At 48.7% G+C, this 14216-nt stretch overlaps 1 protein-coding gene across 1 annotated transcript in view; it reads right to left on the bottom strand.

Moving 5' to 3' along the window:
• Positions 1–14216, bottom strand: part of LOC146869281 (FACT complex subunit SPT16-like) — a 358428-nt gene that overhangs the window by 226953 nt on the left and 117259 nt on the right. The window lies entirely within an intron of this gene.

Raw genomic sequence — 14216 nt, 5'->3', positions numbered from 1 at the left:
TTGCCAGAAATTCTTCTAAGTTTCGATTTTGCAAACTTACAAATATTCGTTAAAAATCGCCTGTATAACAAAAACGCATTCTTTCAACTGTTTACAGGAGATGCACCAGTGCTGGATCCAGGATCCAACACGGAGTAAGAAAAAGTAACGATAACCCTACTTACCGGCTAAGTGAATTTCCTCCCGTAGGATAACATTGGTGATTCTATGTGAAAAAGTTTTGAAGTGTCAACTTTTAAAATACAATAATATTCCTTAAAAATCACAACTGTAACCAAAACGTTTTTACTCAACTGTTTACAGGAGATGTCCCAGGACTGAATCTAGGATGCAGTCCTGTGGTAAGAAAAGTAATCCAAAAAGTAATCAATTGCATCTAACAAAAAATTCCCATTGAGCTCAATGTATAATTGTGTTTGAAATTGTGTTGCCCATTGCAACAACTGTATCTATTGCATTCAAAAGTCTATTGCCTATTGAAAAGTATTTATCTAAAGCATCTCATTCATTTCCAGTCCAGTAGTGATCTGAGGAATGTTGCCCTCGAGAAATGTGTGTTTCTGGGAGGAGAGGACTTACTAACCAATAGGGCAAGAGTTTCCACAAGCCACCTCTTCCAACTTTACATCACTTACCGGAGGTTTGGCCACCAGAAAAATCCTAGAACACCCTTCTAAACCTCAAATTAAAGGGAGTGCAAGCCTTTTCCTCTGTGCGGACCTGGGCACACTCGTGGGGAGTAACAAGCATGAGCCACTCCTGAAAAAACGATTCTGCAATGGCATTTACCCCTCTGAAAGCGATGCCAGCCTGTCTGCCTACACAAAGTAGCAGGCAGGTGAATGTGTGGTAGAAGTTAGCTTCACGAAGGCAGTAGCCTCTTTAGGTGGGCCATCTTTGGCCACTACCCAATAGGGAATCTGCTGGAGGTGGTCAAACATCCTCCCTCCAGCAATTCTCTTTGTTCCCTGTTTCTGCGAGCTCTTCACACTTCCTAGCTGAGAGCAGTATTGTGGTCTTGGGTGACAACTGCTAGAGATGGTCAGGAAAGGCTACCATAGCTTTGGGAAACAAAATGGTGGCTTAGGTTACCTTTCAATTAAAAATTAACAAACCCGATCTCAGCAATGAGTCAGGTGTACCTTAAATAATTTGATACCTTGGAGCAATATCTTTGGCGGTCCCAAATGGAAGTAAGCACAGAGCAGGAACATGCCCTTCTTTTTAATATTAAGCACCCTTCCCTGGTGGGCTCCCAAGTCCTTCCGCAAGGATGGCCTACTAATATTCAAAGGAGAGTTTTACCTGGCAAAAGGGTTTATTTTGACATTTCAATTTGGCAGGTTTAAAGCTGCACGTCTAGGCCTCAGTGGCAGGCCTAGGTTCACATTGTCACCTCTCACTACAGTGACAGTACAATAAAGTGCTGCAGTTCACAAGTCACAATTAACTTACAAGCCTTGAATACTATATAAGAGAAACGTGCAGCAAGTTAAAGGAGCAAATCAGGTATTAGCCAACTATAAAAATACTTTGGCGGTCAGAGTCCATGCACTTGGGCAGCAATGCCCAGTCAACTACAGGAGTTCAAATACTTGGCTCGGTGGGGAGGGGAACTAGATATTTTTAAATAAACTTTCCAAGACATGGGTGACTTGATCTAGGTCTGTGATTAACTGAAGTTTTTTTGTAATGAATCTACCAATTTTTAGGTCTCGCCTAGGCAGCACGCATGCGTTGCACTAGGAGATGACCTTTTGAAATCGGTCTGCTTCTTTTCAAGCACACTCGTGCTTGTGCTGGCATCGGCGCGCGTGCTAATTGAAAACATATGGCTCTCGCACCGCCGCTGCTCGCTCCCGCAAGGCGGATGCCAGCACAAGCACAAGCGCTTCAAAACAGCTGCTGCTTGTGCTCTTTTGAAAGATGGGAACCTCGCTCACTTTCTTGTTCTCTCATTGTTCTCTCTCACCTTCTGACTTCCTGTCTCTCTCTATATTTCTATCTTCCTCTTTAGTCACCATCCATTCTCTCTCCGTTTCACCCTGTTCCTCCGCTCAGTCTTCTCCTCCCTCTCTTCCGTTCGCTCTCCTCTTACACACACACTCTTTCCTTGCCCTTCCAGCACTTGTTCTCTTTCTGAGAGTCCTAGGATGCTCTCCGCCTCTCCCCATTCCAGGTTGTAGAAGCAGCAGACAGCCACTGATGATGCTTAAGTGTAGGACGGTCTCTCTCTCTCTCTCTCGTTGTCTCTCTCTCTCTCTCGCTGTCTCTCGGTCTCTCTCTCGGTCTCTCTCGCTGTCAAGAATTCCTGTCATACAAGGGAAATACGCCCTTATGTAAACAGGAGAGCTGTTACATAACTCAAGGAAAACACGCCCTTATGTAAACAGGAGAGCTGTTACATAACTCAAGGGAAACACGCCCTTATGTAAACAGGAGAGCTGTTACATAACTCAAGGGAAACACGCCCTTATGTAAACAGGAGAGCTGTTACATAACTCAAGGAAACACGCCCTTATGTAAACAGGAGAGCTGTTACATAACTCAAGGAAAACACGCCCTATAAAGGGAGGAACCGGGAGGTACAACGCTGTCGGATATTGTGTTCACACCGACGTACCTGCTTCGTGAAGAGCAGTGTTCCGGAGTGGTGCTCCAGTAAGGCAAGAACGGAGGTAGGTCGAGTCGTTACTCCCTGGGCCGTGTCTTGCCCCATCGTCACCTGTGAAGGACCCGGAAGCTCTACCGGTCAACCATTGAGCTTCGCTTTTTGACTCGGCTGAGTCCAAGCGCAGTGGCGCTTTTGCTGGTTGGAGTCGTAACTCCCAGCCCGACCAGAGACACAGGGACTGCCAGCTGTAACGCACACCAGGAGGTGTTTGCCGCGTTACAGACTCGGAAGTCCACAGGATCGATCGAGCGGCTGCTCTCGGTTCAGTCTTCTTGCTTGTGATTGGGGTATCGGTGACGCATCACCAGGAGGTGACTCCGCGTCCCGGTGCAGTCTGAGGAAGAGGTTGAGCGGCTGCTCCCTTCAGGTAGAGACCCCGGCTGGGTGTTTCCCTGACTCCTCGATTCTCCCCAACACTCTTCGTGCCCCTCACAGCCTACCGATTGGCATTGTCGGCCATTTCATTTCTGCCCTCTGTTGGCATACGCCGGGACCGGCGTATATGCAGAGGACGGTTAGGACCATCCGTGCTGTGGGCTGGTAACGTACTTAGCCTGGAGGATTCCAGTGACTATAACTTGTTTATTCTTTGTATTATATTTGCCTTCATTAAAACAACTAACCCTTCACTAGTGGTTGCGTCCTCATTGTCGTGTCTGTTAAACGATCCTGAGACGTTCAGGGCGTTACAAAATATCCGACCGTCCAAGTCTCCGGCCGCCTCGCCACTCTTCTTCATCCCGAAGGCTAATGGGGAGCTGAGAGCCTGTGTGGACTTTAGGGCATTGAATGCGATAACCATAAAAAATCGGTACCCCTTGCCTCTCATCAGTGTACTTCTGGAACAGGTCAAGAAAGCTCGTATCTACACCAAGTTGGATTTGAAAGGGGCATACCATCTGGTGCGCATGAGGGACGGAGACGAGTGGAAGACCGCCTTTAAGACCAGGTTCGGCCTTTTTGAGTACCTCGTCATGCCGTTCGGTCTGTGCAACGCCCCGGCAGCCTTTCAGTACTTTTTGAATGAGGTATTCAGAGAGGAGTTGGATATCTACGTGGTCGTATATATCGACGACATCCTCATCTATTCGTCCAGTGTGGAGGAGCACGTACACCACGTCAAAGCTGTGCTCCAAAAGCTGAGGGAAAACATGCTGTTTTGTAAACTCAGCAAGTGTGACTTCCACGTCACATCCGTGGAATTCCTCGGAGTGATGCTGAGTCCAGAGGGACAGGAGATGGCAGAACGAAAGATCAAGGCGGTGAAAGAATGGCCGGTGCCCCAAAGCGTGAAGGACGTCCAAAGTTTCATTGGCTTCGCCAACTTTTACAGGCGGTTCATAGATGGATTTTCAGGAGTGGTGGCCCCAATCACACAGCTACTGAGGAAGTCCAAGGAGTTTGTCTGGTCCCCTGAAGCGAACAAAGCCTTTGAGGCCCTGAAAAGCGCCTTTGGTAAGGCGCCGGTGTTGGCTCACCCCGATCCGGGTCTCCCCTACGTGGTGGAAGCGGACGCGTCGGATGTGGCGCTGGGGGCTATCTTGTCGCAACGCAACCACGACACAGGGGTGCTTCATCCCGTTGCGTACATGTCCCGCAAACTCAACGACGCCGAACGCAACTACCATATTGCGGAGAAGGAGCTTCTCGCAATCAAGGACGCCTTCACCGAATGGAGGCATTGGTTGATGGGGGCAAGACATGTGGTATCGGTGTACACGGACCATCGGAACCTACAGTTCATGACTGCCACTAGACACCTTTCTCCCAGGCAGCTGCGGTGGATGATCTTCTTTGCGGGGTTCAACTTCCACATCACATATCGGCCGGGGACGGAAAACCGAAAGGCGGACGCCCTGTCCCGTCAATCTGCAGTTAAGGAACCATTGCCTGCGACCGAGCGTTCCATCATTTCCCCGAGGATGGTATTGGGGGTTATCCAACCGGATACTTTCCTGAGGGGAATAAAGAGAGGGATCAGGTCATTCGCATGGCGGAGGTGGCTCCTCAGTCACAGAGAATAGCAGCTGAAGGACGGGATACCCCTGAAGGGCAGGTGCCTATTGATACCCACGCCTAGGCTAAGGAAACAAGCATTCATCTGGTGCCATGACTCTCCATGCGCAGGTCATTTGGGCTTTGAAAAGACTGTGGCTAGCATGGGACGGCATTTCTGGTGGCCAACCATGAGAGTGGATGTCAGGAGGTGGGGACAGGAGTGTCCTACGTGTGCTACCATGAAGGCCGACCATGGCCGAACCCAAGGGCTCTTACATCCACTTCCAACCCCGGATAGACCATGGGATAGCATATCACTGGACTTCGTGGTGGGCCTACCGGTAGACCAGGGGATGACGGCAATACTGGTGGTGGTGGATTACTTGACGAAAATGGGGCACTTCATCCCCTGCAAGAGAGTCCCTACGGCCGGGGAATTGGCGTCACTACTCCTAAAGAATGTGGTACGACTGCATGGATTACCTGGGGTGATCGTGTCGGACCGGGGGTCGCAGTTTACTGCACAATTCTGGAAGACTTGGTGCACTGCGCTGCATGTTAAGACCGCCCTGTCCACCAGCTACCACCCTCAAACGGACGGCCAAACCGAGCGCCTGAACCAAACGCTCAAACAGTATCTGCGATGTTTTGTGGACCAGGGTAGGGAAGAATGGGTCGACTTGCTATGGGTTGCAGAGATAGCCTATAACAACGCCACTCACAGCTCCACACAGTCATCTCCGTTCTATAGCAACTATGGCCAACATCCCAGGTTCTTGCCATTTCTACATCCGTTCAGAGAGGACAGGATTCCAGCCACAGCGGACAGGGTGGCACACATAAAAGACACATTGATGCGCTCAAGGGCTGTCCTAATAGAGGCCAAGAGAAGATACAAGGCTGCGGCAGATAGGAAGAGAAGGCCCGGGCCACTGTACCGCACTGGAGACTACGTCTGGATATCCACAAGAAACATGAGGTTTCGAAAGAACAGTGTGTTCCATCCCAAGTACATGGGCCCCTATCGAATTACCAAGTGTATGGGTCCCGTGAACGTGAAGGTGTGCTTGCCCCAGTCATTGCGGATACACCCTGTCTTTCATGTATCATTGCTCAAACCAGCACCCTCCAAGCCGTCTGGGACACCTCGGCCGGTATGCGTGGAGTCGGAGGTGGAGTATGAAGTGTCGGGCGTACGGGCGTCCAAATGGCGCAGGGGGAAGCTGTGGTACCTGGTTGCATGGAAAGGCTATGGCCCGGAGGAGCATTCATGGGAAACGGCTGAAGGGGTTCATGCTCCGCGCTTGGTCTCCTTGTTCCATCGGCGTTTTCCTGCCAGCGCTGGACCCGTGGGGAGCCGCTGAGAGGGAGGATGTACTGTCAAGAATTCCTGTCATACAAGGGAAATACGCCCTTATGTAAACAGGAGAGCTGTTACATAACTCAAGGAAAACACGCCCTTATGTAAACAGGAGAGCTGTTACATAACTCAAGGAAACACGCCCTTATGTAAACAGGAGAGCTGTTACATAACTCAAGGAAAACACGCCCTATAAAGGGAGGAACCGGGAGGTACAACGCTGTCGGATATTGTGTTCACACCGACGTACCTGCTTCGTGAAGAGCAGTGTTCCGGAGTGGTGCTCCAGTAAGGCAAGAACGGAGGTAGGTCGAGTCGTTACTCCCTGGGCCGTGTCTTGCCCCATCGTCACCTGTGAAGGACCCAGAAGCTCTACCGGTCAACCATTGAGCTTCGCTTTTTGACTCGGCTGAGTCCAAGCGCAGTGGCGCTTTTGCTGGTTGGAGTCGTAACTCCCAGCCCGACCAGAGACACAGGGACTGCCAGCTGTAACGCACACCAGGAGGTGTTTGCCGCGTTACAGACTCGGAAGTCCACAGGATCGATCGAGCGGCTGCTCTCGGTTCAGTCTTCTTGCTTGTGATTGGGGTATCGGTGACGCATCACCAGGAGGTGACTCCGCGTCCCGGTGCAGTCTGAGGAAGAGGTTGAGCGGCTGCTCCCTTCAGGTAGAGACCCCGGCTGGGTGTTTCCCTGACTCCTCGATTCTCCCCAACACTCTTCGTGCCCCTCACAGCCTACCGATTGGCATTGTCGGCCATTTCATTTCTGCCCTCTGTTGGCATACGCCGGGACCGGCGTATATGCAGAGGACGGTTAGGACCATCCGTGCTGTGGGCTGGTAACGTACTTAGCCTGGAGGATTCCAGTGACTATAACTTGTTTATTCTTTGTATTATATTTGCCTTCATTAAAACAACTAACCCTTCACTAGTGGTTGCGTCCTCATTGTCGTGTCTGTTAAACGATCCTGAGACGTTCAGGGCGTTACACTCGCTGTCTCTCGGTCTCTCTCGCTGTCTCTCGGTCTCTCTGTCTCGCTCGGTCTCTCTCTCTCGCTCGGTCTCTCTCTCTCTCGGTCTCTCTCTCTTTGTCTCTCTCTCTCGGTCTCTCTCTCTCATACCCATCCACCCTCTCTCTCACTTCTCTGCCAAACGTGCGCTAACCCGTGGTGCTACCTCACTTGTTGCATCTCGTTCCTGGCTTGGCACACTTCCAAATGTTCTTAGATGTTTATGACGTCACAGCTTCTGTCGGCGTTTTTGGCACTCCTGGCAGTGATGAGGCGTCAGGCGCGAGATCTTATTACAGAACTGCCTGGTGTGAACTTTAACCCTACGAAACGCGTGCTTTAATGAGCTGGTACTTCACATACGACAAAGGAACTATAAATAAAGGCTCAAAGAGTAAAATATCAAACAGGCTCGCTTCGTTGCAAGAAGGGGTGGGTACAACCGCCATGCGCAGCTGAGAATGCGGAACTCTGGGGTTCAGGAACCCTGTAAAGTCCAGTGCTCGAGAAAAACAAGAAAATTGCATTACACAAACGCGCTGAAGGGAGCATTACAATTTGTAATACGCATCGCACACTGCCTATACAAGCATGAATTCTTTTGGACCTGTTTGCTCTTGTTTTCTCCGAATCCTCTAGCAGTGAATGGGGTTTTCCCTGAACGGCGCGCGAATGTGCTGTGAAGCAAAGTTGTAGTCGTTGCGAGTTGTATCCATTTGTATCTAATGGTGTAGATTGGTGTGAGCTGATCTGATTTCCCCAGTACAAATATTCTTTTCGTTTTCTGCCGGGAATTGAAACGGCGGAATCAAACATTTGGCACCACATCCAGGTGCAGCAGAACCATATTTGCAACTACTGTATTGGAATCTCCAAACGGGGATCCAGTGTGTTTCATTTTGTTTCGTAAACCAGCAATGGAGCAAAAGAATTCACTTGATGGCGAAGCACCACATTAAAAAAACAGAGTCTACTGCTTTTCAAAACATGCACAGTGCTGTTTATGTTTCTCTTGCGTACTCACAACAGTGGAAAATGTCTGCCTTTGTTTTTCACACGCCCAATGCAACAGCGGGTCTCTGGGTGCCCAGAAGGGTTGTTTGCTTAAAAATTATGCAATCACCCCACACCCCTATTAGTCAACAACCTGGCTCCAAGCTTCTTCGGTGGCTTGCACCGGCCAGTCTGTCTTACATTTTTATCTCCTCAGCAAGATTCCGAAGCGTGAACTCTCACAACAGAATGTAGGCACTTCCTGCACCTCCAATGGAAGATTTCCAAAACGTGAGAAAAGATTACCCTTTTGTCTAAATATTTGCAGTGTGTTTTTCTTGCATGTGTCTCGCTTGCGCAGTGGAGAGAAGGGCCTTGTGGAAAGGCCAATTGGAAATGGTTTTTTCTGTAGCCAAATGAGTGAGGAGGGCATATTGTTGTCACCTGGAGCTGAAGAGATGACAATTTGGGGCATAGCTGCAAGGAAATGGTGCAGTGCGGCCCTGTGGCGAATTTCGCAGTGCCATGTTTATGTAGTGCTTTAATTTGTACAGTCGCTTTTATTTTTACAATTTGAAGTCCTCCTCACGGGGAAGTTTTACCATCCATATTTGTGTCCCTCTGGTGCAGAGTTGCTATAACAAATGAAAACACAGTGGAATGGCTCAAGGGCGCGCTCTGCTTCAGCGCTGAAGTCAGTGACTCTGCCTCAGCCCTACCGAAAACTATAAAATGGCTCCAGGGCGAGCTCTGCTTCAGCGCTGAAGTCAGTGACTCTGCCCCAGCCCTACCGAACACTATAAAATGGCTCCAGGGCGCGTTCTGCTTCAGCGCTGAAGTCAGTGACTCTGCCCCAGCCCTACCTGGTGCTGTAGAGTAGTGGCGCTGTAGAGTGGTGGCGCTGTAGAGTGGGGGTGCTGTAGAGTGTGGGTGTTGTAGACTGGTGCTGTAGAGTGGTGCTGGACAGTGGTGCTGGACAGTGGTGCTTTAGATTGATGATGTAAAGGGGTACTGTAGAGTGGTGCTGTAGAGCAAATGTAGAGTGGTGCTATAGAGCTCTTCAACAGCTTAAAAACATTGCAAAAGACAATCGCTGGGGCACAAAAACTTACAAGAGTCCCAAAGGCGAGACCTATTGGCTATGCTAATGCTTGTTAGTGTACCCTTCTGCAGAGAGGTGTTTATTATATGGCAACACATTTGAGTGAAAACCTGGAAGTTGGTTCAGATAAGAGAAGCTGGAAGAGCTTCATCAAAGCAAAAAGGTTGTTTCAAAGAAATGATAATATTCAATACCTGCTCTTTGAGACTGGAAATAAATTTTCCATAAAGGAGTGAGGAGAATAATCCAATCTTGTGTGTATGTATAGAAGTACCTTTATGCTCTCGAACAGATGCAATCAAAATTTAAAAAAAAACATATGGTAATCAACTTCCTGGGTGACCTACTTATACATACCTACTGTCCAATTTACATCTGAAGTGATTATAATAGAAAGGATGGATTTGTTTAAAAAAAAAATTATTATTCCTCGGTCAGACTTTAGAAGGATCATTCTGGGTAGTTTTTACAATTTTATTTTTTCCACAACTGTCTTGTAAGACTATTTTAAAAAGAACTAAAGTCTTTAATTAAACAGGTTTCTAAAAAATGTTCAGTTCTCAGATATTAAAAGTAGTATTTTTCTATTGTAAAAATTGTCAAGGTGCAGAATCAATACCAAGTAATTTATTACATATACCAGCTGGAACACTAGTAAATGGTAGTTCAGGGGTCAGAGAACAAACATAAAAGATCCTGCACAAAAACAACCACCCATGCGAACATATAGCAGGTAAGACCAACCCCAAGCTATAATTCAGTTAATAACCTTGTCTCCCATTCTTAATAACCTATCCTAAAACTCTACTATTGACTACTATACAACACCACCATGATCGCAAAAGGATAGGCAACTTCTCCTCCAAGCCATTTGGTTGTTTACAGCTCACCAGCGCCCAAGCACTAAACTATCCTCTGTGATCTTTTCTCCGCTGCCGCTGAGCCAACCATTTTGCCCACATACTCGCACATAAAAACTTTTTACCACAGGAACCTTGTTCCTTATTTTTTAACTTGCTGAATAGAGCGCTTGTTGTGTAGGGTTGTGGGGACCTACGTGGGAGACATTGGCTTTTACCTGTGTTGTGTTGCTAAGACGCCCCCAATCACTCGCTCCTAATCCGCGAGTGTGGTAGGTGGGTCTCTTCCGCATTGGGCCACGCCCCCTGCTCCACCGGCTGCTACTTATTCAGGCGGTGCTAGCGTGCAGCGGTCCTCTGTGATCTTTTCTCCGCTGCCGCTGAGCCAACCATTTTGCCCACATACTCGCACATAAAAACTTTTTACCACAGGAACCTTGTTCCTTATTTTTTAACTTGCTGAATAGAGCGCTTGTTGTGTAGGGTTGTGGGGACCTACGTGGGAGACATTGGCTTTTACCTGTGTTGTGTTGCTAAGATGCCCCCAATCACTCGCTCCTAATCCGCGAGTGTGGTAGGTGGGTCTCTTCCGCATTGGGCCACGCCCCCTGCTCCACCGGCTGCTACTTATTCAGGCGGGTGCTAGCGTGCAGCGGTCCTCTGTGATCTTTTCTCCGCTGCCGCTGAGCCAACCATTTTGCCCACATACTCGCACATAAAAACTTTTTACCACAGGAACCTTGTTCCTTATTTTTTAACTTGCTGAATAGAGCGCTTGTTGTGTAGGGTTGTGGGGACCTACGTGGGAGACATTGGCTTTTACCTGTGTTGTGTTGCTAAGACGCCCCCAATCACTCGCTCCTAATCCGCGAGTGTGGTAGGTGGGTCTCTTCCGCATTGGACCACGCCCCCTGCTCCACCAGCTGCTACTTATTCAGGCGGGTGCTAGCGTGCAGCGGTCCTCTGTGATCTTTTCTCCGCTGCCGCTGAGCCAACCATTTTGCCCACATACTCGCACATAAAAACTTTTTACCACAGGAACCTTGTTCCTTATTTTTTAACTTGCTGAATAGAGCGCTTGTTGTGTAGGGTTGTGGGGACCTACGTGGGAGACATTGGCTTTTACCTGTGTTGTGTTGCTAAGACGCCCCCAATCACTCGCTCCTAATCCGCGAGTGTGGTAGGCGGGTCTCTTCCGCATTGGGCCACGCCCCCTGCTCCACCGGCTGCTACTTATTCAACCGGATGCAAGCGCGCCGCGCGCGTGCGCAGCTGGTGCGCCGATGGTGCGCCGGAGGCGCGCCCGAGGCAAGCCCGTCTGCGCCCGTCCGCGCCCTAGAGCGCCCAGCGCCCAGAAATAATGTCCCTGACGAGTGGGACTGCAGTCTATGCCGCAAATACTCTGCTGGGGAACTGTATCACCTACGGGGTAAGGAATGCGTTTGCATGGCGTCTGACTTGTCAGTTAGACCTTTGGCCAACTGCACAGGCTGTGACTTTACATTTAACCATAACAGAGACAAAACACAATCTGTACCCTCTATAACAAAAGCTTCATTGGGGTCAGTAAACACCACTTTTAATTTCTGGAGTATTAACTGTAGGTCCCTCCCAAAAAACAAGGAACATATATTTGATCTCCTAAGCACCGCTCTCCCGGATGCACTATTTCTCACAGAAACCTGGCTTCACGCCAGTTCCTGTGCGGATGTGGCCAGTGCTCTTCCACCGGGCTATGTTATACTGAGAAGAGACCGTAGTTCTAGGAGAGGTGGTGGGATCGCAATTATATTTAAAGATACCTACACATGCCGGTTAGAAGCCCTGCCATTTTCAGACTGTGAAGCTGGGCTGTTTAAATTGTCACTTTCACCTCACATTACCATTTTGGGTATTCTCCTTTATCGTCCCCCAGATAAATCCACCCAGTGGCTCTCTTCATTCTCAGAGCAGATAGCTCCTTATGTTTTGAAGGCGGCAAACTTTGTTATCTTGGGTGATTTCAATCTTCATTTAGAAGACACTAATAACAAATTGAGCAAAGCGTTCCTTGCCGACTGTGAGGCAATTAATCTAGTTTTACGTAATCAGGGACCCACCCATCAGGCAGGACACCTACTTGATCCAGTTTTATCTAATATCTCGCTGGATTGTAGTATTCCACCCCTCCCCCTTATCTGGTCCGACCACTTTGCTGTTCAATTCAGTTTTACTTCAGTTAGCGTCGTTCCACCAGTTTTCCCTCTTAATGCTGCTAAATTTAGAGCGTGGTCTAAATAGAACTTGGATAAGTTCAACGCTGAGCTGACATCTACATGCCCTGACATCTATGGTCCTTTATCCTCTCTGAACTTGGAGGTGTCTCAGTGGCTGTCATCCACAATTGAGCACCATCTTCCTCTATGCAATGAAGGCCAAGTGCAAACACCTGGAAAGGTGTTGGAGGAAAACCTACTCAGCAGAGAGTAAATTAACTTATAGGTTAGCTCTAAAACATTATCATCTAGCCTGTAGGAAAACGAAAGGGACTTTCGTCTCTGAATCCATTTCTAAGGCCAGTAATCGCCCCAAGGCTCTTTTCTCTATGATAAAAAAGCTGGCAGGGGCTGATACATCTCCAGCCCCTCCAACACTTGTGGAATCCCAATGTAATGAGATCGCTGACTTTTTTACTACCAAAGTCGAAATCATTCATAATTCCTTGGCAGCTAGTACACCACTGCCCAGAAGTGAGTTTTCTCACATTATTTATGGTGAGAGCCCTTCTCCCAAGGAAGTGATCTCTGAATGGCCTTTATTGGACCAAGAGTCTCTACGCCTTTGTCTTTCTAAGGTGAAATCTGGCTCCCCTTTAGATCCCATGCCTCCTACCATTCTTGGCCAGCTCGCACCAGCTCCCCTTCTTGTGATTCAAGAATTGCTTAATGCCTCTCTTCGGGAGTCCACTGTTCCCGTTGACTGGAAGAGGGCCATGGTGATCCCTCTTTTGAAAAAACCTGGGGCGGACCCCAAAATTTTTGCTAACTTTCGGCCTATCTCCTTGCTACCGATGTTTTCAAAAATCTTGGAGAAACATGTTAATATTAATCTAACTGCCCATGTAGAGGCAACAGGTTATCTGCACTCCTCTCAGTCAGGCTTCCGCACGAACTTTTCCACAGACACTGCCCTACTGGGGGTCACTGAGACTCTACGTAGTCATCTGGACCAAGGCGAAACCATGGCGTTGATACTGCTTGACTTGAGCGCCGCCTTTGACACGGTGGCCCATTCTATTCTTCTCACCGCATTAAAAAATGCTGGGGTGGCTGGGTCGGCTCTGTCCTGGCTAGCCTCGTTTTTGTGTCAGCGCTCATTTCAGGTCTGTTCATCAAGCTGCTCCTCCTCTATCCGTACATCTGCTTACGGGGTTCCCCAGGGGTCTACGCTAAGCCCTATGCTTTTTAACATCTACGTACGACCCCTGGCCTCGATAGTGGAGGAGGCGGGACTATCTCTCTACTCTTACGCAGATGATACGCAGATAATTTTTTCCCTATCCTCAAACAAGGAGTGCTCCTCTTCAACACTTCAGGAGGGACTTGGTCGCGTGGCTGAATGGATGCAGGCTAACCTATTAAAACTTAACGATGACAAAACCAAAATAGTTATACTGGGCAAGGACAAACATCTTTGGGGCCCTAATCACTAGCCCTTGGTAATGGGTCCGTTACCCCAACCGGTTACGCATGTACGCAACCTGGGCTTCTTGCTGGCGATTCTTTAACTATGCGCCAACAAGTTGTCAGCATTTCAGCCACCTGCTTTACCATCTTAAGGTGGCTTCGAAAAATCCTTTGGCTACTTCCCGTTCTAACAAGACGTACCGTGTTCCAGGCTCTTGTAACCTCTCGCCTCGACTATGGCAATGTACTCTATCTGGGTTGTAGCCAGGCGGTACGCAAGAAGCTCCAGTTGGTGCAGAATTCTGCCGCCCGGCTCCTCTGCAAGGTCCCGAAGAGATCTTCCATCTCCCCTTGTCTGCGGGACTTACATTGGCTGCGTATAGAGAGCCGCATTAAATTTAAGGCTCTTTGCTTCATGTTTAAAATCAAACATGGCTCGGCACCTCTGTACTTACGTTCACTGGTCCATCCTTACGCCCCTTCCCGCGCTCTTAGATTAGCCTCCCAGGGTAATTATGTGATCCCCAGATTCAAATTGGTGAGAATGGGGGG

This window comes from Triturus cristatus, chromosome 1_1, assembly GCF_964204655.1.
Source record: "Triturus cristatus chromosome 1_1, aTriCri1.1, whole genome shotgun sequence".
Classification (NCBI taxonomy): Eukaryota; Metazoa; Chordata; class Amphibia; order Caudata; family Salamandridae; genus Triturus; species Triturus cristatus.
The sequence above is the reverse complement of the archived record's forward strand: the minus strand, read 5'-3'. Positions and strand labels throughout refer to the sequence as shown.